The sequence below is a fragment of the Triticum dicoccoides genome, chromosome 2B (genome assembly GCF_002162155.2).
Source record: "Triticum dicoccoides isolate Atlit2015 ecotype Zavitan chromosome 2B, WEW_v2.0, whole genome shotgun sequence".
NCBI lineage: Eukaryota > Viridiplantae > Streptophyta > Magnoliopsida > Poales > Poaceae > Triticum > Triticum dicoccoides.
In genome coordinates this window covers 707,179,068-707,186,221 of record NC_041383.1, presented here as the reverse complement: position 1 = coordinate 707,186,221, position 7,154 = coordinate 707,179,068, and the positions used below count along the sequence as shown (strand labels likewise).

The 7,154-nt window shown below is 43.7% G+C and overlaps 1 pseudogene; it reads right to left on the bottom strand.

The window, feature by feature from the left end:
- Window positions 1-242: 242 nt before the first annotated feature.
- LOC119266296 lies at window positions 243-381 on the bottom strand (annotated as a pseudogene).
- Between the last annotated feature and the right edge of the window lie 6,773 nt (window positions 382-7,154).

Here is a 7,154-nt window from a genome sequence, read left to right as displayed (position 1 = left end):
GCGGGAAGAAGGGCGGCGGCCGTTGTTGTTGTTGAAACCGCCGCTGTTGTCGCTGTTGTTGTAGCCGCCCCCGCCATGGAAGCCAGAGCCCCCACCAGAGCGTGCGCCATCGCCAGGAGAGGCACCGCGTCCGCGCCCACCGCCCTGCTGCCCCTGGTGACCGCGCCCACGGCCGCGACCACGAGAGGCGGAATTGACAGAGGACTGCCGAAGGTCGCCGCCATGGAGGAGGTTGAGGCGGGCATCAAAACTGAGCAGCTGGCTGTAGAGTTCTTGGACGGTGATGGGTTCCACCCTGGCGGCAAGTGCAGAAACCACCGGGTTGTACTCCATGTCCAAGCCGGCAAGGATTTTGGAGACAATCTCCGGATCAGAGAGGGCCGCAGCCGTGCTTGCGACCTCATCAGTGAGATTTTTTATCTTACCAAGATAATCAGCCATGGACATGTTACCTTTCTTGAGGTTGGTGAGCTCGATGCGAGTGTTTATCGCTTGGGCTTGACTTTGTGCAGCAAACATGGCATGGATGGTGCGCCACACCTCGGCCGGCGTCTGGAGCGTGGCGACCTGAGCAAGAATCTCACGGGAAAGTGAATCCATTAAGTATCCTTGGAGTTGTTGCTGCTGTGCATACTAGAGGGATCTCGCAAAGTTGACGACTTGTTCTTCTTTGCCTTCCTTGGTTATGGTGAGGGTGGCCGGTGGTGGCGGGCTCGTCGCGTCGAGGTGGTGCTCCATCTGGGCGCCTCTGATCTACGGGAGCACAATGGCCTTCCAGAGCAAGAAGTTGCCCCGCGTAAGCTTCTCCTATGGTGGCGATCTGAGGGAGGTGGTGTTGTGGGTGGAGGTGGAAGATGATGCAAAGGTGGAGGATGGGGTGGTGGCGAGCGCACCCATGGTGCTTGGAGTCATGGCTGCGGTGGTGGTGGACATAGTCTCGGTTGCGAAGGTAGCTAGATGCAATCTCTCTCGATTGGATGAGGAAGAGGCTCTGTTACCATGTAAAAGTGTTTTGGGAAGCGTAGAACCCTTTGTCTCGGGCCGTATGTATATATTGGGGAAAGCCTTGGCATACAAGTTTACAGGAGATTGATAAGATGAGATCGACCAGATCGTTACAGGGAGATCGAGAAGCAGAAGAAAGGATAGAACAGAATACATAATTTAAACAGACTCTATCCCTATACAACTTCTACTATACGTATATTCCAACAGGTAGTTCTACCTAATATTATTTCTGAAGAGCGGTCAACCTTTGTGTTTGGGCATGTGATCACAGACAATATTATATTGACCATTGAATAATTTACATTTCGTGAAGAGAAATAGAACCCAACATCCGGTTTTTCTTTGGGAACGAGAGATTACTTTTTTATGAGGGAGTAGTACGGGCCATGGTAATGATCATGTGCATTATTGCAACAAATTATCCACACAAGTGTAGAATAGGAGCTCTGTAAGCAAATGTGACGCTCACTCCATCAAAATGCCGCAAACTCGCATAGGGGCTTATGCATCACATGCCTTGCACAAATAGGGTGGCAAGGTAGGGAAACCTTTTCTCAATTTTTGGTCGAAGTTTTTTTGAGTGGTTTCCCTTGTTTTATTTTTTCAGTTTTCTATTTGATCTTTCGGCATTTTATTTTGATGGAATACCTTTTTATTTTCCTCTATCTATTTTTCAGTTTCTTTTTTTCTTTCGTAAGAAGTAAATTCTCAATGATGTAAACACTTTGTTTTCAGTTTCATTTTTTTTCGTTTTTAAGTTGTTTTTTTTGCGGGGTAAGAAGTAGTTTTTCAATAATATAAACACTTTGTTTTCAATTTATTTTTTCAAGAAGTAATTTTCAATAAATAATCACATTTTTCATAATACATGACATTATTTTCCTATATTATTTTTTAAATAACATTGTTTCCCAATACATGTAATGACAAGCTTCCCCTTTTAATAATATTTTAAACTACATCATATAAAAATAGCAATGAATATTTTTTAAAATCCAAAATTATTTTTATTACATGAGATCTTTTGAGGGACATTTTATAAATATCAGGTATTTTTAAAAAGTGTTTGGAATTTTTCTTTTGTGGCATATTTTTGAAAATGCCATGTAATTTAAAAACCCACTTTTGTGGCATATGTTCTTTTATAAGGCATCAAGTCAAGGAGCGAAACGAGAAAGACGACCGCCTCTGGCTCTGGGCCCACCTACGAGACCGGCCGGGGAGAGAAGAGAATGGATTGGAGGGAGATGTGCTCACAGAGTGGCGTCGGATTAGGGGCCGGGGGAGGCTGCGGAGGCGGAGGCCGTAGCTGCCGTCGGCGGCGACGGTCACCGCCGGAGCCATGGGCGGCTGCCGCCTTGCTTCATCCTCATGGTGTGATGACTCGTGTGGGCCTTGTCGCCGACGAGTGTGGAGGGGAGCTTTGCCCCGTAGACTTACCAAACAGCCCAGATTAAAGCCCAAGTAAACGAGCCCACGTTCTTGTTGAGGCAGAGAGCACCTCGTCCTTTTCCACTAACAGCCCACTAATGTTTTTTTTTATTTGAATAGAAAAAATCCTCTAAATGACCCACTATTTTTTGTGAATAAACCACTAATGGTTATATAACTACTAAAGATCACCTAAAAAGGTTAACCGCTGAAAAAACTAATAACTCACCAGTTTGTTTTCTCTTAAAAGAACAGCCCACTGGTGTGATGCTCGTAGCAGAATTAGTTGCAGCAGCAGCACAGTCGAGCCCTGATGATAGCCATGGTTCAGGGAATCAAAGGGGCTTTGCACTGCCACAACTTTCCACAACATCTTTGATTTTTGCTATACAGAGGAGAATTTCTGTGCCTCACATGTTACATTTTGCACCGAACAACAAATACTGATTCATCCAAAAGCGGGTTTCAATCTAAAGATACCACAAAAACAAATAAATGCGTACAAAAAGGAAGAAATTGAGGAGAAGAACAAATAAATACGTACAAGGTAGATATTTTCATCTAAAAACCTTTCTTGATTCCGCTAGAAGAGTATCATCTAGTGCCCCATTCCGACCACACACATGCTCCCACATGGGAACAAGATGTGAAATGTCGCTGGTAGTGATAGAGATCAGTGCTCCATTGCAATTGACACACTGATTTGGAAATTGCATTCAACCCAACTTGGTTCTGCAGCAAGTTACTTCCAAACAACAGACGACTCCAGGTTATTGTGACCGCACTGCACCGTACACGTGCAGCGCATGCACTCTTGATACAAAATCAGAGGATTTGCTTCTTTGCAAGTAGAGAGCAGAACTGGCACGAAAGTACACCGGCGCAATACTTCAAGAGACAGCATTTCTAGTTTCATATCAAAAGCAGACCCGAAAGGCCAAAACAAAATCAGCGAATCATTATACTCCCTTCGTTCCTAAATATTTGTCTTTCTAGAGGTTTCAAATGGACTATCACATACGTATGTTTATGTAGACATATTTTAGAGTGTAGATTCACTCATTTTACTCTGTGTGTAGTCACTTGTTGAAATATCTAGAAATACAAATATTTAGGGGGGGGGGGGTATATAGGAGCTTTATTTATGCTTTCGCACAACAAGTAGGCTGAGGCAAGACGATTTTGCAAAGAATCGTGCCTGACTGAAAGTATATGCACATACAGACATACTGGAACAATGAATGAATTTTGGTCTGTATATACATTCGTGCTACAAAGGAGCAATACATGAATGATTTATCTCAGGCTACAAAGACAAGTACTAACAGAAGCTAAAGGGGGAAAAGATACATGGGATCACCCCATTAATTATCTCTTCACTAGGGATGTAAACGGATCGGATCGGATCGGATAATGCCTTTACCATATCCTTTACCACATTTTTTTGTCGGATTCGGAGCGGATCGGATAATGACCGGATGCGGATTCGAATACGGATTATATGAGACTACGGATTCGGAGCGGAAGCGGAGCGGATTCGGAGCGAAAGCGGATAAATAAAATCTATGTACATCTTCCATAATATCTATCATGATCTATGCAAAGAAGAACAATATATAAGTAACCAATCAATTTTTATTTATAAATGAAATTAATAACTTACACGCTGCACCAGGCAAGACATTAGCCATCATAGGTTCATAGTGTTCTCTGGTTCATAACAGAATATGTTATATACTATGTAAGTGAGCTTGTACAGTACGTGTTCTCAAGTCTATTTTCTGCGCTTGTACGTACATTTTATGTGTACAGTCATACGGCGGTGCTATTAGGTTTAGGGTTATATGATATTTATATGTGGTGATTCTGATCAGCGATCTAATTGGGTCGTTGGGCTTGTCGATTGGACCAAATTTATCGAATAATCCTATTTGATAACACCGGATAATCCGCAAAAAATACCGGATAATCCACATCCGTCGGATATTATCGATACCATATTCGCTACCATATTCGTCGGATATCCGGTTAACAATTATCCGTATCCGCATCCGTATCCGTCGGATTTGTGAAAGTGCATACCATATCCTTAAAAACGGATGCGGATGCGGATACGGAACGGAAATTATCCGTACCATTTACATCCCTACTCTTCACTATGCATTCTTGCTACAAAGGGAAATACAGCTATATATGACTTAACTCAGCCTTCTCCCACCCTTGTTGACTGCCCCCTCAAGGGAAAACACTATCTGAAACCGCAGTACATGGCATGGACCAAATATCTTTACAGGACCCGCGCTCCTGATTCAAATCGGCCATGTACTTCTGAAATACCTGACAGCTTAGCATAGAGAGATTGCAAGCAAGTGCTCATGTGCAAACAATTATTTAAAACCTCATAAACTTCGGGCCGAGACACTCCTCACAAACTTATCAAATTAGCAACCTAACAATTGAGCACACGCTTAAATAACAACTCTATTCATTGCCATGAGGGAACTTGAGAGTTCTAAGGACGGGTTAGTGAACATCATCAGTGATATTAGCAATCAAAGTTTTCAAACACTAACTATGTCACTAGCTAGGTTGTTTGACTTCAATGTCAAGAGCAAAAGAAGACAAGAGCAGCCAACAATTTTATTCCTTTATTGACCATCCAAGAGCAGGTACCTAGTGAGATTACCTCGTCATGATCTGGAATTACTCTCATCACATAATGATAATCTTCGTATTGTTTCCTATCTACTTATATTTGTGGAAAGCTTATCTGGAGCTTGGTAGGGTAATTCAAGAAAATAAGCAAATCTGAGATCTAGATTGTACGGCTAAATAAGAGTTCAACTCCAGTACAAGGAAGTTTTCACATGCCAGTCATTGAAAAAAAAAATAGTATCAGGGTATGTGAGAGAGAATGGACTCACGCCAAAGAAATGATTGAGAGGCTTATGCACTGTAAGGTGGTCCCAGGATGCGAGTGATTTCCCAGTTAACGATACCTTATTTTTTCTGATGTCACAAAATCACAACCATTGTGACGCCTCCTCCGCTTGCTTTTTTTTTACATCAAAAACTTCTTTATTACTAGTATAATCATTAACAAAAAAACAGAGGTACTTATACAATGCTAATGGGTAATCATTCAACTATGTTGAAATAGAAGTAAGAGTAGTTTTTAGGACTATTTAGGGAGCTTCTGTACATGGATGACAGCAGTGGCAACAGCATAAAGCTGAAGCAAAGCGAGCCTTTACACTGATTCAGTTACTACTGTCAAAACAGCAAAGCTGAAGCTTCTGCTGTTAATAGTTACACCTGACTTTTGAGTGTGAGTAAAATCTCAGAAATTAAACCACCAGTTGGGACAAATTCGGGCAGGGCAGGCGTTCATCAGAAAAATGATAAGATAGAGCTGGGTAGCGCAGATGAGGGTGGATCGACAACAGATGTGTGACAGATTCGGTGAGTGCAACTGTAGCGATGGCCCCAACCAACAGATACGAAATGGTTGTCAGCCAAGAACCCGATGGCGTGAGCAAAATAGGAAAAGGAAGACCGAGCTTCAAATCTCGCACCCAAAGTCTTTGACTCAGTCTTGAGCCGCTTACTTCACTCCTCAAGTGGCAAAGGCATTGTTTTTCTGGGGTTCCTTCCTTCCCGATGTGGACGGAGAAGAGGCACGTGAGCACTCCAGTTCCAACGGGCATGGGCGCATAGATAGAGGAAGGAGAGCAGACGTACATCGTGAAACTGAAAATGGCAGACTTGGCTCAGATCCAGCGTGTTAGTAGAGTTTGCTAGTTAGAATGAGTTGCGGATGCCATCCGTGAGGGTGGTTGGATGAGAGGATTGCAGCGCATGACCACGGCTGATCTGCTGCACTCTTTTGTTTCTCTTTGGCATAAGGTTCAACAATTCCAAGTTAATGACGAGGATGACAAGATTACTTGGACTCTCACGGCCAATGGAAACTACTCTGCCAAGTCGGCCTATGAACAGCGATTCATCGCTCGTATCCCAATGCCGCGGCTGTCTAGAGTGTGGAAGTTAAAAGGAGAATCAAAGGTGAAATTCTTTATTTGGACCCTTATACAGAATAGACTATGGACGGCAGATCGGTTGCAACGAAGAGGCTGGGACCATCAGGCTTCCTGCGATGCCTGTGATCAAGTTCTAGAGACAGCCAAACACCTCATTCTAGACTGCCCATTTGCTAAAGAAGTTTGGCACTTGATGGCTGACCAAGCCAAGGATGCTGCCGCGATTGCATTGCAGGCTGCCTCTATCAACAACTGGTGGGACAGGACGTTTTTGCTAAACAGAAAGGGGCCCCCGGTGAATGAATGCACGATAGCAATATATGTGGCATGGAACCTCTGGAACGAGCGCAATAGACGCATCTTCGAGCAAGAACGACGCACTACTGCAGGGCTCTGTTCTCTGATTAGGGACGAGTTAGGCCTCCTGAAGGAGGCATGGGAGTAGTCCCTTTGTCTCTGCCATGCTGTCTTTGGCGGCCTGGCTTACCTTGTTTTTGGTTCTCTAAATAGGTTTCCTGGTTGATTTCTCAACTCGTTGTACAGTTTTTCCCCCCCTTAAATGAAAAGGCAGAGCACCTGCCATTCCGGTCAAAAGAATGAGTGCTCCCTGATGAACCACCCCTAGCCTAGGATGCTACTTCTTCAATAAGGGCCCAAAAAAAACACAAATCTCAC